The sequence below is a fragment of the Eucyclogobius newberryi genome, unplaced genomic scaffold (assembly GCF_026437365.1).
Source record: "Eucyclogobius newberryi isolate DKJ021-1_F unplaced genomic scaffold, fEucNew1.0.hap1 SCAF_41, whole genome shotgun sequence".
NCBI lineage: Eukaryota > Metazoa > Chordata > Actinopteri > Gobiiformes > Gobiidae > Eucyclogobius > Eucyclogobius newberryi.
The window spans coordinates 193,610-213,192 of record NW_027316068.1 but is presented as its reverse complement, the minus strand read 5'-3'; the positions used below and the strand labels follow the sequence as shown (position 1 = coordinate 213,192).

Genomic DNA, 19,583 nt, shown 5'->3' with positions numbered 1-19,583 from the left:
TCTGTACATGTAAACAACTGATTTGCTTGATAGGCTATCATGAAGGCACTGCTGGGATTTACTAGACAGGCACTTTGACCAACTAAGCCACAGCGCCTCTAAAATGTTACTCCAACCTGTTTCAGGTAGATAGATATTCAGCAAACAATGTTACCTCGTGGATTTTGCCTGCGATAGCTCTTCCAAAATAGCTTGCCATCCCTGTGTGGGCTCGAACCACCAACCTCCCGGTTAACAGCCAAGCGCACTGGCCAATTGCGCCGCAGAGACATCCAGCCAAGTCAATAAAATATTTGCGACTTGACAAGCCGCAACATCTTTTTTTTTTTAAAGCGAGCCAGCAACATTCGAAAGTTCAGCCCCTGTCCAATCAACTGTGTTTAATGGAGAGCGAGGGCATCAATCTTTCTACCTTTGAGCTAAATCCCCTGTACCAATGTAGCTATAAAAAAAACTGGAAGTCTTTCAATCAATCAACTCTCGCCAATTTATTGCGCACTCAATATACTGCAGTTAATCTGGATATTGAGGAAAAATTGCAAGATAATGTTATTTGATATAATGCCGATGTATTTGCTTACTTTTTCAAGCACACTTGGCAATAAACCTCGTTCAGCAGTGCCTTTTATCAGATAGTAAAGCGCGCAGACTTTCCATTGTAAAAAACAAAAATGTTCTCTCACCATTAGCGACTCTGGTGGGACTCCAACCCACAACCTTTGAAAGCCCTTGCAACTAATGTCTAGAAGTCCAATGCGCTATCCATTGCGCCCATACATCCTCGTGTGATGCTCATTTCCACAAACGCAAAACACGGTTTTCATCCAAAATGGGTCTACGTCAGTCATTCCTTGCCAACAAACTGAGAATCAAAAAGTGAAAAGAGTGCAGTTAATCTGTGTGTGCAGGGATACTTTTCCATCTCTTATTCCAATTTGTAACAGCAGCGCATTTTCTGTCATTGTAAATAATTTGCACGCCTGAATGGACAACTGTAACCCTCTCCATAGCCCGGTATACATTATATCTCAACAGGAACATCCATCTCCATGACAATAAAACAGCAGAACCTTGGCCCATCTTCAAAGGACTCTTAGCCGCACACCTCCGACACCTCCACATGGCAGCAGAGCACCGGTTCGTCCCCCACAACACCCTGATTCACCTTATACCCTCTGGAAACCTGGACATCATCTTCTGACCCCGGCATCACCCCCCATCACTGAAGAAAGTTTGAAGAATGATTGTGTGTTTGATTTTCTGTAATTTTTTGTCTCTTCTCCCCCTGCCCTTGTGTATCCCATTCCCTTGCACTTGTGTGTGATGTTTGTCTGTACAATTATGTAAATATATGTAAATACTTGTAAGATGTTTTTGATAATAAAAGATAAAAAAAATAAAATAATGGACAACTGAGTAGTAGTAGTAGGTTTGAGATGGGCCGGTAATTATTTAGCACTGTGGCATCAAGACTGCTCTACTTTAAGAGCGGCTTAATGACCGCAGTTTTAAGGCTCTTGGGAATATTCCAGATCCAAGCAACATGTTCACTTTTTGAGTGATTGGAGCCAACAGACTGCTCACTGTAGACTTTAAAAATCTAGTAGGCAATGCATAAAGGCAGTATGTAGTGGAACTCAGACTTGTGGTGATTTCTTGGACAGTTTTGTCAGCCACAAATGCAAAATGGGTTAACTCCAGTTGTCTAGCTGGCTGCGTGCTTGTTATCTGCAAATAATGGTATTTTTAATGTTCTGAACTGAGTCTGAGACTGCAAACTCATTGCACCTGGAGAAATACAGAAACCATCAGACAAAGTAACATTTACCACACTGTAATTTGAAATGTTAACCCGCTTTGTCATTAGCAGGTCCAGAGTGTGCCCTTTGCCCTTGGTGGGGCCACTCAGGTGCTGAGTAAGACCAAAGCTTCTGAGGACAGCGCCAAGCTCTTTAGAAGAAGACAAGATTGAGCGGGGCGTGAAGGAAGGAAGGAACAGTCACTCACGTACGGGAAACTCCTACCAAGCAGTGACCAGCCTATAGCACACTAGGATTCTGTGGTAATTGAACCAAGTTTAGCAGTTCCTTTCATCAGTTAATAACACAAGCAGGCTTTCCTATTTACCAATGTAGATAACAGGGGTTACAACAGTGACTCTGGTGGGTCTCGAACTCACAGCCTTTGAATGCCTTTGCAACTTTTCTCTGATTCCCCTTTTTCACAAAAGCAACACAGTCATCCGAAAACGGTCTACATCAATCATTCCTTACCATCAAACTGAGAAACAAGGAGTGAAAAGAGTGAATTTACTCTGTTTATTCAGGGATACTATTCAATCTCTAATTGCAAAATAGCTCTTTCGGGTGATATGTTTTTCTGTACATGTAAACAACTGATTTGCTTGAAAGGCTATCATGAAGGCACTGCTGGGATTTACTAGACAGGCACTTTGACCAACTAAGCCACAGCGCCTCTAAAATGTTACTCCAACCTGTTTCAGGTAGATATTCAGCAAACAATGTTACCTCGTGGATTTTGCCTGCGATAGCTCTTCCAAAATAGCTTGTCGTCCCTGGGTGGGCTCGAACCACCAACCTCCCGGTTAACAGCCGAGCGCGCTGGCCAATTGCACCACAGAGACATCCAGCCCAGTCAATAAAATATTTGCGACTCGACAATCCGCAACATATTTTTTTTTTAAAGCGAGCCAGCAACATTCGAAAGTTCAGCCCCTGTCCAATCAACTGTGTTTAATGGAGAGCGAGGGCATCAATCTTTCTACCTTTGAGCTAAATCCCCTGTACCAATGTAGCTATAAAAAAAACTGGAAGTCTTTCAATCAATCAACTCTCGCCAATTTATTGCGCACTCAATATACTGCAGTTAATCTGGATATTGAGGAAAAATTGCAAGATAATGTTATTTGACATAATGCTGATGTATTTGCTTACTTTTTCAAGCACACTTGGCAATAAACCTCGTTCAGCAGTGCCTTTTATCAGATAGTAAACCGCGCAGACTTTCCATTGTAAAAAACAAAAATGTTCTCACACCATTAGGAACTCTGGTGGGACTTCAACCCACAACCTTTGAAAGCCCTTGCAACTAACGCCTAGAAGTCCAATGCGCTATCCATTGCGCCACAGATCCCATACATCCTTGCGTGATGCTCATTTCCACAAACGCAAAACACGGTTTTCATCCAAAATGGGTCTACGTCAGTCATTCCTTGCCAACAAACTGAGAATCAAAAAGTGAAAAGAGTGCAGTTAATCTGTGTGTGCAGGGATACTTTTCCATCTCTTATTCCAATTTGTAACAGCAGCGCATTTTCTGTCATTGTAAACAATTTGCACGCCTGAATGGACAACTGTAACCCTCTCCATAGCCCGGTATACATTATATCTCAACAGGAACATCCATCTCCGTGACAATAAAACAGCAGAACCTTGGCCCATCTTCAAAGGACTCTTAGCCGCACACCTCCGACACCTCCACATGGCAGCAGAGCACCGGTTCATCACCCACCTCGTCCCCCACAACACCCTGATCCACCTTATACCCTCTGGAAACCTGAACATCATCTTCTGATCCCGGCATCACCTCCCCAACCACGGCATCACCCCCCATCACTGAAGAAAGTTTGAAGAATGATTGTGTGTTTGATTTTCTGTAATTTTTTGTCTCTTCTCCCCCTGCCCTTGTGTATCCCATTCCCTTGCACTTGTGTGTGATGTTTGTCTGTACAATTATGTAAATATATGTAAATACTTGTAAGATGTTTTTGATAATAAAAGATAAAAAAAATTAAATAATGGACAACTGAGTAGTAGTAGTAGGTTTGAGATGGGCCGGTAATTATTTAGCACTGTGGCATCAAGACTGCTCTTCTTTAAGAGCGGCTTAATGACCACAGTTTTAAGGCTCTTGGGAATATTCCAGATCCAAGCAACATGTTGACTTTTTGAGTGATTGGAGCCAACAGACTGCTCACCGTAGACTTTAAAAATCTAGTAGGCAATGCATAAAGGCAGCATGTAGTGGAACTCAGACTTGTGGTGATCTCTTGGACAGTTTTGTCAGCCACAAATGCAAAATGGGTTAACTCCAGTTGTCTAGCTGGCTGCGTGCTTGTTATCTGCAAATAATGGTATTTTTAATGTTGTGAACTGAGTCTGAGACTGCAAACTCATTGCACCTGGAGAAATACAGAAACCATCAGACAAAGTAACATTTATCACACTGTAATTTGAAATGTTAACCCGCTTTGTCATTAGCAGGTCCAGAGTGTGCCCTTTGCCCTTGGTGGGGCCACTCAGGTGCTGAGTAAGACCAAAGCTTCTGAGGACAGCGCCAAGCTCTTAAGAAGAAGACAAGGTTGAGCGGGGCGTGAAGGAAGGAAGGAACAGTTACTCACGTACGGGAAACTCCTACCAAGCAGTGGCCAGCCTATAGCACACTGGAATTCTGTGGTAATTGAACCAAGTTTAGCAGTTCCTTTCATCAGTTAATAACACAAGCAGGCTTTCCTATTTACCAATGTAGATAACAGGGGTTACAACAGTGACTCTGGTGGGTCTCGAACTCACAGCCTTTGAATGCCTTTGCAACTTTTGTCTGATTCCCCTTTTTCACAAAAGCAAAACAGTCATCCGAAAACGGTCTACATCAATCATTCCTTACCATCAAACTGAGAAACAAGGAGTGAAAAGAGTGCATTTACTCTGTTTATTCAGGGATACTGTTCAATCTCTAATTGCAAAAGAGCTCTTTCGGGTGATATGTTTTTCTGTACATGTAAACAACTGATTTGCTTGAAAGGCTATCATGAAGGCACTGCTGGGATTTACTAGACAGGCACTTTGACCAACTAAGCCACAGCGCCTCTAAAATGTTACCCCAACCTGTTTCAGGTAGATATTCAGCAAACAATGTTACCTCGTGGATTTTGCCTGCGATAGCTCTTCCAAAATATCTTGTCGTCCCTGGGTGGGCTCAAACCACCAACCTCCCGGTTACCAGCCGAGCGCACTGGCCAATTGCGCCACAGAGACATCCAGCCCAGTTGACAAAATATTTGCGACTTGACAAGCCGCAACATCTTTTTTTTTTTTAAAGCGAGCCAGCAACATTCGAAAGTTCAGCCCCTGTCCAATCAACTGTGTTTAATAGAGAGCGAGGGCATCAATCTTTCTACCTTTGAGCTAAATCCCCTGTACCAATGTAGCTATAAAAAGACTGGAAGTCTTTCAATCAATCGACTCTCACCAATTTATTGCGCACTCAATATACTGCAGTTAATCTGGATATTGAGGAAAAATTGCAAGATAATGTTATTTGACATAATGCCGATGTATTTGCTTACTTTTTCAAGCACACTTGGCAATAAACCTCCTTCAGCAGTGCCTTTTATCAGATAGTAAAGCGCGCAGACTTTCCATTGTAAAAAACAAAAATGTTCTCACACCATTAGGAACTCTGGTGGGACTCCAACCCACAACCTTTGAAAGCCCTTGCAACTAACGCCTAGAAGTCCAATGCGCTATCCATTGCGCCACAGATCCCATACATCCTTGCGTGATGCTCATTTCCACAAACGCAAAACACGGTTTTCATCCAAAATGGGTCTACGTCAGTCATTCCTTGCCAACAAACTGAGAATCAAAAAGTGAAAAGAGTGCAGTTAATCTGTGTGTGCAGGGATACTTTTCCATCTCTTATTCCAATTTGTAACAGCAGCGCATTTTCTGTCATTGTAAATAATTTGCACGCCTGAATGGACAACTGTAACCCTCTCCATAGCCCGGTATACATTATATCTCAACAGGAACATCCATCTCCGTGACAATAAAACAGCAGAACCTTGGCCCATCTTCAAAGGACTCTTAGCCGCACACCTCCGACACCTCCACATGGCAGCAGAGCACCGGTTCATCACCCACCTCGTCCCCCACAACACCCTGATCCACCTTATACCCTCTGGAAACCTGAACATCATCTTCTGATCCCGGCATCACCTCCCCAACCACGGCATCACCCCCCATCACTGAAGAAAGTTTGAAGAATGATTGTGTGTTTGATTTTCTGTAATTTTTTGTCTCTTCTCCCCCTGCCCTTGTGTATCCCATTCCCTTGCACTTGTGTGTGATGTTTGTCTGTACAATTATGTAAATATATGTAAATACTTGTAAGATGTTTTTGATAATAAAAGATAAAAAAATAAAATAATGGACAACTGAGTAGTAGTAGTAGGTTTGAGATGGGCCGGTGGCATCAAGACTGCTCTTCTTTAAGAGAGGCTTAATGACCACAGTTTTAAGGCTCTTGGGAATATTCCAGATCCAAGCAACATGTTGACTTTTTGAGTGATTGGAGCCAACAGACTGCTCACCGTAGACTTTAAAAATCTAGTAGGCAATGCATAAAGGCAGCATGTAGTGGAACTCAGACTTGTGGTGATTTCTTGGACAGTTTTGTCAGCCAAAAATGCAAAATGGGTTAACTCCAGTTGTCTAGCTGGCTGCGTGCTTGTTATCTGCAAATAATGGTATTTTTAATGTTCTGAACTGAGTCTTGCAAAGAAGACTGCAAACTCATTGCACCTGGAGAAATACAGAAACCAACGCAATTACATTACCATATTTAACCCTCCATGAATTCTTGCAGGATTGCTTCAATGTTATCTGCAGACAGCATGTTTTATTAAGCATTGTAAGCTCAGGTTTGGCAAGACATACCCATACTGGAAGTTGGGAATGTCGACCAGGCTGCCTCGGTGAGAACTACAAATTCTAACCCCTAGACCATATGAGAAATTTAAAGATCAAGTGTAACAGATTGAATTGTAACATAAGCCTCATTGATGTTTGAGAGGTTAAGGAACAGTACATAGTTGGGTCACCAGCTTTTAAACAAGCATTTTTAATATCTAAATGTGCTTGGTTCTGCATGTAATGGAAAGAAGCACATATGTCGGGATTTGTATTTTGCTTTTGGTTCAGCCAAATAGAGCCACTTTGTGATTTTTAAAACAGTTTTTTTTTTTTAAATGGGGTAAGAAGCACTATCAAGCAGCTCTGAGTTTGTGTTGTGCCCCTCCACATATTCTAGCCGAGTGTTCTAAGGAGTTAGATTTAAGTTCCAGTCCCTGTGAAGGGATGCTTTCAAGTACAACCGCTGCTACATTGCATGGAACAGCTAAAGGTTGATTACTACATATTGCATGCTGCATCGTAAATGGATGAGATTTTTCTATGCCTCTCTTGACACCCATCCAGTTTCATTTCACTTGTATCCACAGCGTGTCTTATTCATCCTGTGGATTCAAGTCTTCCAAAAGGCTGACCACTATGTTCCCATACCTGGAGTTGAACCCAGGCCAACTGGGTGGGCCACTTTGTCTCACCTTCCTGCAAGTAGTGTGGATGGATGGATGAAATAATATTGTTTGAATTATATAAGTGCTGCGAGGTTCAAAGGTAATGTAGGACTGGGAGTTTACTCTGAAGCTTGCGTTTGAGCATCTATCTCGCCATCAGATGAGAATAAACCTACTCAATACCATACTATCACTGCATTATAATATGACAAGGTGACAGTTCGCAATGGATTTATTGAGTTTTTTAAGCTTGTGGATGCAATTTTGATTTTTGAATATCCATTAGCCAAAGAGTAGGAGATATCATTTATACTGCTCAAAGCCCAAAAACAACTTACGAATGTCACTGTAGCTGACAATGCTTTTCATACACCCCAGATGGGACTTCAACCCACAATCCCTGGTTTAGGAGGCCAGTGCCTTATCCATTAGGCCACTGGGGCTCCACTTTTGAAGATTTAACATATTTAAGCGAATTTCTCTAAAAATTATCGCACTGCAATCTGGCAATTGCAAAGAAAATAGGATTGCCTGGAGATGCTGGGGATTGAACCCAGGACTTCATACATGCAAAGCATGCACTCTACCACTGAGCTGCATCCCCTTGATTAAAAATGCCATAGCAGTCTGTATAGGATGGTCAAAAGCAATGTGCTACTAGATTCAAAGGTAATGTGAAAAGGGGAGCTTGCGCTGAAGATCGGCTTCCATCATCCAACACATTACTGACTGGCTTGATACATTCTGATTAAAATCCCCTTCAATGCAAGTAAAAATGTCCTAGCAGAGCATGGCTTCAGTCCAATTACCTCTGGGTTATGGGCCCAGCACGCTTCCGCTGCGCCACTCAGCTGAATGCTTACAATGATGGGACTCGAAAGATAAAACTAAAAAAATTTGGACAACTGAGTAGTAGTAGTAGGTTTGAGATGGGCCGGTAATTATTTAGCACTGTGGCATCAAGACTGCTCTTCTTTAAGAGAGGCTTAATGACCGCAGTTTTAAGGCTCTTGGGAATATTCCAGATCCAAGCAACATGTTGACTTTTTGAGTGATTGGAGCCAACAGACTGCTCACCATCGACTTTAAAAATCTAGTAGGCAATGCATAAAGGCAGCGTGTAGTGGAACTCAGACTTGTGGTGATCTCTTGGACAGTTTTGTCAGCCAAAAATGCAAAATGGGTTAACTCCAGTTGTCTAGCTGGCTGCGTGCTTGTTATCTGCAAATAATGGTATTTTTAATGTTCTGAACTGAGTCTTGCAAAGAAGACTGCAAACTCATTGCACCTGGAGAAATACAGAAACCATCAGACAAAGTAACATTTATCACACTGTAATGTGAAATGTTAACCCGCTTTGTCATTAGCAGGTCCAGAGTGTGCCCTTTGCCCTTGGTGGGGCCACTCAGGTGCTGAGTAAGACCAAAGCTTCTGAGGACAGCGCCAAGCTCTTAAGAAGAAGACAAGGTTGAGCGGGGCGTGAAGGAAGGAAGGAACAGTTACTCACGTACGGGAAACTCCTACCAAGCAGTGGCCAGCCTATAGCACACTGGAATTCTGTGGTAATTGAACCAAGTTTAGCAGTTCCTTTCATCAGTTAATAACACAAGCAGGCTTTCCTATTTACCAATGTAGATAACAGGGGTTACAACAGTGACTCTGGTGGGTCTCGAACTCACAGCCTTTGAATGCCTTTGCAACTTTTGTCTGATTCCCCTTTTTCACAAAAGCAAAACAGTCATCCGAAAACGGTCTACATCAATCATTCCTTACCATCAAACTGAGAAACAAGGAGTGAAAAGAGTGCATTTACTCTGTTTATTCAGGGATACTGTTCAATCTCTAATTGCAAAAGAGCTCTTTCGGGTGATATGTTTTTCTGTACATGTAAACAACTGATTTGCTTGAAAGGCTATCATGAAGGCACTGCTGGGATTTACTAGACAGGCACTTTGACCAACTAAGCCACAGCGCCTCTAAAATGTTACCCCAACCTGTTTCAGGTAGATATTCAGCAAACAATGTTACCTCGTGGATTTTGCCTGCGATAGCTCTTCCAAAATATCTTGTCGTCCCTGGGTGGGCTCAAACCACCAACCTCCCGGTTACCAGCCGAGCGCACTGGCCAATTGCGCCACAGAGACATCCAGCCCAGTTGACAAAATATTTGCGACTTGACAAGCCGCAACATCTTTTTTTTTTTTAAAGCGAGCCAGCAACATTCGAAAGTTCAGCCCCTGTCCAATCAACTGTGTTTAATAGAGAGCGAGGGCATCAATCTTTCTACCTTTGAGCTAAATCCCCTGTACCAATGTAGCTATAAAAAGACTGGAAGTCTTTCAATCAATCGACTCTCACCAATTTATTGCGCACTCAATATACTGCAGTTAATCTGGATATTGAGGAAAAATTGCAAGATAATGTTATTTGACATAATGCCGATGTATTTGCTTACTTTTTCAAGCACACTTGGCAATAAACCTCCTTCAGCAGTGCCTTTTATCAGATAGTAAAGCGCGCAGATTTTCCATTGTAAAAAACAAAAATGTTCTCACACCATTAGGAACTCTGGTGGGACTCCAACCCACAACCTTTGAAAGCCCTTGCAACTAACGCCTAGAAGTCCAATGCGCTATCCATTGCGCCACAGATCCCATACATCCTTGCGTGATGCTCATTTCCACAAACGCAAAACACGGTTTTCATCCAAAATGGGTCTACGTCAGTCATTCCTTGCCAACAAACTGAGAATCAAAAAGTGAAAAGAGTGCAGTTAATCTGTGTGTGCAGGGATACTTTTCCATCTCTTATTCCAATTTGTAACAGCAGCGCATTTTCTGTCATTGTAAATAATTTGCACGCCTGAATGGACAACTGTAACCCTCTCCATAGCCCGGTATACATTATATCTCAACAGGAACATCCATCTCCGTGACAATAAAACAGCAGAACCTTGGCCCATCTTCAAAGGACTCTTAGCCGCACACCTCCGACACCTCCACATGGCAGCAGAGCACCGGTTCATCACCCACCTCGTCCCCCACAACACCCTGATCCACCTTATACCCTCTGGAAACCTGAACATCATCTTCTGATCCCGGCATCACCTCCCCAACCACGGCATCACCCCCCATCACTGAAGAAAGTTTGAAGAATGATTGTGTGTTTGATTTTCTGTAATTTTTTGTCTCTTCTCCCCCTGCCCTTGTGTATCCCATTCCCTTGCACTTGTGTGTGATGTTTGTCTGTACAATTATGTAAATATATGTAAATACTTGTAAGATGTTTTTGATAATAAAAGATAAAAAAATAAAATAATGGACAACTGAGTAGTAGTAGTAGGTTTGAGATGGGCCGGTGGCATCAAGACTGCTCTTCTTTAAGAGAGGCTTAATGACCACAGTTTTAAGGCTCTTGGGAATATTCCAGATCCAAGCAACATGTTGACTTTTTGAGTGATTGGAGCCAACAGACTGCTCACCGTAGACTTTAAAAATCTAGTAGGCAATGCATAAAGGCAGCATGTAGTGGAACTCAGACTTGTGGTGATTTCTTGGACAGTTTTGTCAGCCAAAAATGCAAAATGGGTTAACTCCAGTTGTCTAGCTGGCTGCGTGCTTGTTATCTGCAAATAATGGTATTTTTAATGTTCTGAACTGAGTCTTGCAAAGAAGACTGCAAACTCATTGCACCTGGAGAAATACAGAAACCAACGCAATTACATTACCATATTTAACCCTCCATGAATTCTTGCAGGATTGCTTCAATGTTATCTGCAGACAGCATGTTTTATTAAGCATTGTAAGCTCAGGTTTGGCAAGACATACCCATACTGGAAGTTGGGAATGTCGACCAGGCTGCCTCGGTGAGAACTACAAATTCTAACCCCTAGACCATATGAGAAATTTAAAGATCAAGTGTAACAGATTGAATTGTAACATAAGCCTCATTGATGTTTGAGAGGTTAAGGAACAGTACATAGTTGGGTCACCAGCTTTTAAACAAGCATTTTTAATATCTAAATGTGCTTGGTTCTGCATGTAATGGAAAGAAGCACATATGTCGGGATTTGTATTTTGCTTTTGGTTCAGCCAAATAGAGCCACTTTGTGATTTTTAAAACAGTTTTTTTTTTTAAATGGGGTAAGAAGCACTATCAAGCAGCTCTGAGTTTGTGTTGTGCCCCTCCACATATTCTAGCCGAGTGTTCTAAGGAGTTAGATTTAAGTTCCAGTCCCTGTGAAGGGATGCTTTCAAGTACAACCGCTGCTACATTGCATGGAACAGCTAAAGGTTGATTACTACATATTGCATGCTGCATCGTAAATGGATGAGATTTTTCTATGCCTCTCTTGACACCCATCCAGTTTCATTTCACTTGTATCCACAGCGTGTCTTATTCATCCTGTGGATTCAAGTCTTCCAAAAGGCTGACCACTATGTTCCCATACCTGGAGTTGAACCCAGGCCAACTGGGTGGGCCACTTTGTCTCACCTTCCTGCAAGTAGTGTGGATGGATGGATGAAATAATATTGTTTGAATTATATAAGTGCTGCGAGGTTCAAAGGTAATGTAGGACTGGGAGTTTACTCTGAAGCTTGCGTTTGAGCATCTATCTCGCCATCAGATGAGAATAAACCTACTCAATACCATACTATCACTGCATTATAATATGACAAGGTGACAGTTCGCAATGGATTTATTGAGTTTTTTAAGCTTGTGGATGCAATTTTGATTTTTGAATATCCATTAGCCAAAGAGTAGGAGATATCATTTATACTGCTCAAAGCCCAAAAACAACTTACGAATGTCACTGTAGCTGACAATGCTTTTCATACACCCCAGATGGGACTTGAACCCACAATCCCTGGCTTAGGAGGCCAGTGCCTTATCCATTAGGCCACTGGGGCTCCACTTTTGAAGATTTAACATATTTAAGCGAATTTCTCTAAAAATTATCGCACTGCAATCTGGCAATTGCAAAGAAAATAGGATTGCCTGGAGATGCTGGGGATTGAACCCAGGACTTCATACATGCAAAGCATGCACTCTACCACTGAGCTGCATCCCCTTGATTAAAAATGCCATAGCAGTCTGTATAGGATGGTCAAAAGCAATGTGCTACTAGATTCAAAGGTAATGTGAAAAGGGGAGCTTGCGCTGAAGATCGGCTTCCATCATCCAACACATTACTGACTGGCTTGATACATTCTGATTAAAATCCCCTTCAATGCAAGTAAAAATGTCCTAGCAGAGCATGGCTTCAGTCCATTTACCTCTGGGTTATGGGCCCAGCACGCTTCCGCTGCGCCACTCAGCTGAATGCTTACAATGATGGGACTCGAAAGATAAAACTAAAAAAATTTGGACAACTGAGTAGTAGTAGTAGGTTTGAGATGGGCCGGTAATTATTTAGCACTGTGGCATCAAGACTGCTCTTCTTTAAGAGAGGCTTAATGACCGCAGTTTTAAGGCTCTTGGGAATATTCCAGATCCAAGCAACATGTTGACTTTTTGAGTGATTGGAGCCAACAGACTGCTCACCATCGACTTTAAAAATCTAGTAGGCAATGCATAAAGGCAGCGTGTAGTGGAACTCAGACTTGTGGTGATCTCTTGGACAGTTTTGTCAGCCAAAAATGCAAAATGGGTTAACTCCAGTTGTCTAGCTGGCTGCGTGCTTGTTATCTGCAAATAATGGTATTTTTAATGTTCTGAACTGAGTCTTGCAAAGAAGACTGCAAACTCATTGCACCTGGAGAAATACAGAAACCATCAGACAAAGTAACATTTATCACACTGTAATTTGAAATGTTAACCCGCTTTGTCATTAGCAGGTCCAGAGTGTGCCCTTTGCCCTTGGTGGGGCCACTCAGGTGCTGAGTAAGACCAAAGCTTCTGAGGACAGCGCCAAGCTCTTAAGAAGAAGACAAGGTTGAGCGGGGCGTGAAGGAAGGAAGGAACAGTTACTCACGTACGGGAAACTCCTACCAAGCAGTGGCCAGCCTATAGCACACTGGAATTCTGTGGTAATTGAACCAAGTTTAGCAGTTCCTTTCATCAGTTAATAACACAAGCAGGCTTTCCTATTTACCAATGTAGATAACAGGGGTTACAACAGTGACTCTGGTGGGTCTCGAACTCACAGCCTTTGAATGCCTTTGCAACTTTTGTCTGATTCCCCTTTTTCACAAAAGCAAAACAGTCATCCGAAAACGGTCTACATCAATCATTCCTTACCATCAAACTGAGAAACAAGGAGTGAAAAGAGTGCATTTACTCTGTTTATTCAGGGATACTGTTCAATCTCTAATTGCAAAAGAGCTCTTTCGGGTGATATGTTTTTCTGTACATGTAAACAACTGATTTGCTTGAAAGGCTATCATGAAGGCACTGCTGGGATTTACTAGACAGGCACTTTGACCAACTAAGCCACAGCGCCTCTAAAATGTTACCCCAACCTGTTTCAGGTAGATATTCAGCAAACAATGTTACCTCGTGGATTTTGCCTGCGATAGCTCTTCCAAAATATCTTGTCGTCCCTGGGTGGGCTCAAACCACCAACCTCCCGGTTACCAGCCGAGCGCACTGGCCAATTGCGCCACAGAGACATCCAGCCCAGTTGACAAAATATTTGCGACTTGACAAGCCGCAACATCTTTTTTTTTTTTAAAGCGAGCCAGCAACATTCGAAAGTTCAGCCCCTGTCCAATCAACTGTGTTTAATAGAGAGCGAGGGCATCAATCTTTCTACCTTTGAGCTAAATCCCCTGTACCAATGTAGCTATAAAAAGACTGGAAGTCTTTCAATCAATCGACTCTCACCAATTTATTGCGCACTCAATATACTGCAGTTAATCTGGATATTGAGGAAAAATTGCAAGATAATGTTATTTGACATAATGCCGATGTATTTGCTTACTTTTTCAAGCACACTTGGCAATAAACCTCCTTCAGCAGTGCCTTTTATCAGATAGTAAAGCGCGCAGACTTTCCATTGTAAAAAACAAAAATGTTCTCACACCATTAGGAACTCTGGTGGGACTCCAACCCACAACCTTTGAAAGCCCTTGCAACTAACGCCTAGAAGTCCAATGCGCTATCCATTGCGCCACAGATCCCATACATCCTTGCGTGATGCTCATTTCCACAAACGCAAAACACGGTTTTCATCCAAAATGGGTCTACGTCAGTCATTCCTTGCCAACAAACTGAGAATCAAAAAGTGAAAAGAGTGCAGTTAATCTGTGTGTGCAGGGATACTTTTCCATCTCTTATTCCAATTTGTAACAGCAGCGCATTTTCTGTCATTGTAAATAATTTGCACGCCTGAATGGACAACTGTAACCCTCTCCATAGCCCGGTATACATTATATCTCAACAGGAACATCCATCTCCGTGACAATAAAACAGCAGAACCTTGGCCCATCTTCAAAGGACTCTTAGCCGCACACCTCCGACACCTCCACATGGCAGCAGAGCACCGGTTCATCACCCACCTCGTCCCCCACAACACCCTGATCCACCTTATACCCTCTGGAAACCTGAACATCATCTTCTGATCCCGGCATCACCTCCCCAACCACGGCATCACCCCCCATCACTGAAGAAAGTTTGAAGAATGATTGTGTGTTTGATTTTCTGTAATTTTTTGTCTCTTCTCCCCCTGCCCTTGTGTATCCCATTCCCTTGCACTTGTGTGTGATGTTTGTCTGTACAATTATGTAAATATATGTAAATACTTGTAAGATGTTTTTGATAATAAAAGATAAAAAAATAAAATAATGGACAACTGAGTAGTAGTAGTAGGTTTGAGATGGGCCGGTGGCATCAAGACTGCTCTTCTTTAAGAGAGGCTTAATGACCACAGTTTTAAGGCTCTTGGGAATATTCCAGATCCAAGCAACATGTTGACTTTTTGAGTGATTGGAGCCAACAGACTGCTCACCGTAGACTTTAAAAATCTAGTAGGCAATGCATAAAGGCAGCATGTAGTGGAACTCAGACTTGTGGTGATTTCTTGGACAGTTTTGTCAGCCAAAAATGCAAAATGGGTTAACTCCAGTTGTCTAGCTGGCTGCGTGCTTGTTATCTGCAAATAATGGTATTTTTAATGTTCTGAACTGAGTCTTGCAAAGAAGACTGCAAACTCATTGCACCTGGAGAAATACAGAAACCAACGCAATTACATTACCATATTTAACCCTCCATGAATTCTTGCAGGATTGCTTCAATGTTATCTGCAGACAGCATGTTTTATTAAGCATTGTAAGCTCAGGTTTGGCAAGACATACCCATACTGGAAGTTGGGAATGTCGACCAGGCTGCCTCGGTGAGAACTACAAATTCTAACCCCTAGACCATATGAGAAATTTAAAGATCAAGTGTAACAGATTGAATTGTAACATAAGCCTCATTGATGTTTGAGAGGTTAAGGAACAGTACATAGTTGGGTCACCAGCTTTTAAACAAGCATTTTTAATATCTAAATGTGCTTGGTTCTGCATGTAATGGAAAGAAGCACATATGTCGGGATTTGTATTTTGCTTTTGGTTCAGCCAAATAGAGCCACTTTGTGATTTTTAAAACAGTTTTTTTTTTTAAATGGGGTAAGAAGCACTATCAAGCAGCTCTGAGTTTGTGTTGTGCCCCTCCACATATTCTAGCCGAGTGTTCTAAGGAGTTAGATTTAAGTTCCAGTCCCTGTGAAGGGATGCTTTCAAGTACAACCGCTGCTACATTGCATGGAACAGCTAAAGGTTGATTACTACATATTGCATGCTGCATCGTAAATGGATGAGATTTTTCTATGCCTCTCTTGACACCCATCCAGTTTCATTTCACTTGTATCCACAGCGTGTCTTATTCATCCTGTGGATTCAAGTCTTCCAAAAGGCTGACCACTATGTTCCCATACCTGGAGTTGAACCCAGGCCAACTGGGTGGGCCACTTTGTCTCACCTTCCTGCAAGTAGTGTGGATGGATGGATGAAATAATATTGTTTGAATTATATAAGTGCTGCGAGGTTCAAAGGTAATGTAGGACTGGGAGTTTACTCTGAAGCTTGCGTTTGAGCATCTATCTCGCCATCAGATGAGAATAAACCTACTCAATACCATACTATCACTGCATTATAATATGACAAGGTGACAGTTCGCAATGGATTTATTGAGTTTTTTAAGCTTGTGGATGCAATTTTGATTTTTGAATATCCATTAGCCAAAGAGTAGGAGATATCATTTATACTGCTCAAAGCCCAAAAACAACTTACGAATGTCACTGTAGCTGACAATGCTTTTCATACACCCCAGATGGGACATGAACCCACAATCCCTGGCTTAGGAGGCCAGTGCCTTATCCATTAGGCCACTGGGGCTCCACTTTTGAAGATTTAACATATTTAAGCGAATTTCTCTAAAAATTATCGCACTGCAATCTGGCAATTGCAAAGAAAATAGGATTGCCTGGAGATGCTGGGGATTGAACCCAGGACTTCATACATGCAAAGCATGCACTCTACCACTGAGCTACATCCCCTTGATTAAAAATGCCATAGCAGTCTGTATAGGATGGTCAAAAGCAATGTGCTACTAGATTCAAAGGTAATGTGAAAAGGGGAGCTTGCGCTGAAGATCGGCTTCCATCATCCAACACATTACTGACTGGCTTGATACATTCTGATTAAAATCCCCTTCAATGCAAGTAAAAATGTCCTAGCAGAGCATGGCTTCAGTCCATTTACCTCTGGGTTATGGGCCCAGCACGCTTCCGCTGCGCCACTCAGCTGAATGCTTACAATGATGGGACTCGAAAGATAAAAATAAAAAAAATTGGACAACTGAGTAGTAGTAGTAGGTTTGAGATGGGCCGGTAATTATTTAGCACTGTGGCATCAAGACTGCTCTTCTTTAAGAGAGGCTTAATGACCGCAGTTTTAAGGCTCTTGGGAATATTCCAGATCCAAGCAACATGTTGACTTTTTGAGTGATTGGAGCCAACAGACTGCTCACCATCGACTTTAAAAATCTAGTAGGCAATGCATAAAGGCAGCGTGTAGTGGAACTCAGACTTGTGGTGATCTCTTGGACAGTTTTGTCAGCCAAAAATGCAAAATGGGTTAACTCCAGTTGTCTAGCTGGCTGCGTGCTTGTTATCTGCAAATAATGGTATTTTTAATGTTCTGAACTGAGTCTTGCAAAGAAGACTGCAAACTCATTGCACCTGGAGAAATACAGAAACCATCAGACAAAGTAACATTTACCACACTGTAATTTGAAATGTTAACCCGCTTTGTCATTAGCAGGTCCAGAGTGTGCCCTTTGCCCTTGGTGGGGCCACTCAGGTGCTGAGTAAGACCAAAGCTTCTGAGGACAGCGCCAAGCTCTTTAGAAGAAGACAAGGTTGAGCGGGGCGTGAAGGAAGGAAAGAACAGTCACTCACGTACGGGAAACTCCTATCAAGCAGTGGCCAGCCTATAGCACACTGGGATTCTGTGGTAATTGAACCAAGTTTAGCAGTTCCTTTCATCAGTTAATAACACAAGCAGGCTTTCCTCTTTACCAATGTAGATAACAGGGGTTACAACAGTGACTCTGGTGGGTCTCGAACTCACAGCCTTTGAATGCCTTTGCAACTTTTGTCTGATTCCCCTTTTTCACAAAAGCAAAACAGTCATCCGAAAACGGTCTACATCAATCATTCCTTACCATCAAACTGAGAAACAAGGAGTGAAAAGAGTGCATTTACTCTGTTTATTCAGGGATACTGTTCAATCTATAATTGCAAAATAGCTCTTTCGGGTGATATGTTTTTCTGTACATGTAAACAACTGATTTGCTTGAAAGGCTATCATGAAAGCACTGCTGGGATTTACTAGACAGGCACTTTGACCAACTAAGCCACAGCGCCTCTAAAGTGTTACTCCAACCTGTTTCAGGTAGATATTCACAAACAATGTTACCCCGTGGATTTTGGCTGCGATAGCTCTTCCAAAATAGCTTCTCGTCCCTGGGTGGGCTCAAACCACCAACCTCCCGGTTAACAGCCGAGCACGCTGGCCAATTGCGCCACAGAGACATCCAGCCCAGTCGAAAAAATATTTGCGACTCGACAAGCCGCAACATCTTTTTTTTTTTAAAGCGAGCCAGCAACATTCGAAAGTTCAGCCCCTGTCCAATCAACTGTGTTTAATGGAGAGCGAGGGCATCAATCTTTCTACCTTTGAGCTAAATCCCCTGTACCAATGTAGCTATAAAAAAAACTGGAAGTCTTTCAATCAATCGACTCTCGCCAATTTATTGCGCACTCAATATACTGCAGTTAATCTGGATATTGAGGAAAAATTGCAAGATAATGTTATTTGACATAATGCCGATGTATTTGCTTACTTTTTCAAGCACACTTGGCAATAAACCTTGTTCAGCAGTGCCTTTTATCAGATAGTAAAGCGCGCAGACGTTCCATTGTAAAAAACAAAAATGTTCTCTCACCATTGTAGAAAAAGCTTCAGTTGTAGTCATCTGGACTCAGTTTGAAAAAATAGACGTTTCGACTCTCATCCAAGAGTCATTGTCAATAAAAGAATTTAGATCGAGAACTCCGATATTAATACTGTTCTGTGGTAAGACCCGCCCATTGGGAGGAGCCTTCCTGAAGTAAGAAAGAGTTGTTTGTTTCAACAGAAACTCCCCCCCTATATCTACCGAGCTAGCCTATTCAGAATTTTAATGGGCTATTAGAATCCTCTTTGTCTTTGTGAGACCCTGGCTCAACCACCCTGAGTACCTGATTAGCATCTAAATGTCCTGTTCCTGGTCCTCTACCTTTCCAGGGGTTCAGTATCCCATTATAAATAACAGGAAGATTAAATCTTAGCCCTCCATTTCTGTTTAAAGAAGGTTTTTCTTTTTTAACAAAAATAGCTTCCTTGACTCCTCTTTCAAACCATCTTTTCTCCCTGCTTAAAACCTTCACCTCACCGTCTTCAAACGAGTGATTAGAGGCTTCAAGATGGAGATGCACGGCGCTCTGTGGTCCTGAACTTGTATTTCTTCTGTGCTGATAAAGCCTCTTGTGTAGAGGCTGTTTTGTCTCACCTATGTACCGTTCTTTACAGCTTTCTTCACTGCATTGGATCGAATAAACTACATTGCTCTGTTTTTGAGTCGGCAACTTGTCCTTAGGATGAACCAGTTTTTGTCT

At 42.2% G+C, this 19,583-nt stretch overlaps 8 non-coding genes across 8 annotated transcripts; all 8 read right to left on the bottom strand.

The window, feature by feature from the left end:
- Nucleotides 1-4,983: 4,983 nt before the first annotated feature.
- On the bottom strand, nt 4,984-5,057 carry trnat-ggu (transfer RNA threonine (anticodon GGU)). The gene has a single exon. It is a non-coding gene; the product is annotated as a tRNA-Thr (tRNA).
- A 2,856-nt stretch (nt 5,058-7,913) lies between these two features.
- Nucleotides 7,914-7,985, bottom strand: trnaa-ugc (transfer RNA alanine (anticodon UGC)). Its single transcript has one exon. It is a non-coding gene; the product is annotated as a tRNA-Ala (tRNA).
- A 1,466-nt stretch (nt 7,986-9,451) lies between these two features.
- Nucleotides 9,452-9,525, bottom strand: trnat-ggu (transfer RNA threonine (anticodon GGU)). The gene has a single exon. It is a non-coding gene; the product is annotated as a tRNA-Thr (tRNA).
- Nucleotides 9,526-12,218: 2,693 nt separating this feature from the next.
- trnar-ccu (transfer RNA arginine (anticodon CCU)) lies at nt 12,219-12,291 on the bottom strand. Its single transcript has one exon. It is a non-coding gene; the product is annotated as a tRNA-Arg (tRNA).
- An 89-nt stretch (nt 12,292-12,380) lies between these two features.
- trnaa-ugc (transfer RNA alanine (anticodon UGC)) lies at nt 12,381-12,452 on the bottom strand. The gene has a single exon. It is a non-coding gene; the product is annotated as a tRNA-Ala (tRNA).
- A 1,466-nt stretch (nt 12,453-13,918) lies between these two features.
- Nucleotides 13,919-13,992, bottom strand: trnat-ggu (transfer RNA threonine (anticodon GGU)). The gene has a single exon. It is a non-coding gene; the product is annotated as a tRNA-Thr (tRNA).
- A 2,693-nt stretch (nt 13,993-16,685) lies between these two features.
- Nucleotides 16,686-16,758, bottom strand: trnar-ccu (transfer RNA arginine (anticodon CCU)). Its single transcript has one exon. It is a non-coding gene; the product is annotated as a tRNA-Arg (tRNA).
- Nucleotides 16,759-16,847: 89 nt separating this feature from the next.
- On the bottom strand, nt 16,848-16,919 carry trnaa-ugc (transfer RNA alanine (anticodon UGC)). Its single transcript has one exon. It is a non-coding gene; the product is annotated as a tRNA-Ala (tRNA).
- Between the last annotated feature and the right edge of the window lie 2,664 nt (nt 16,920-19,583).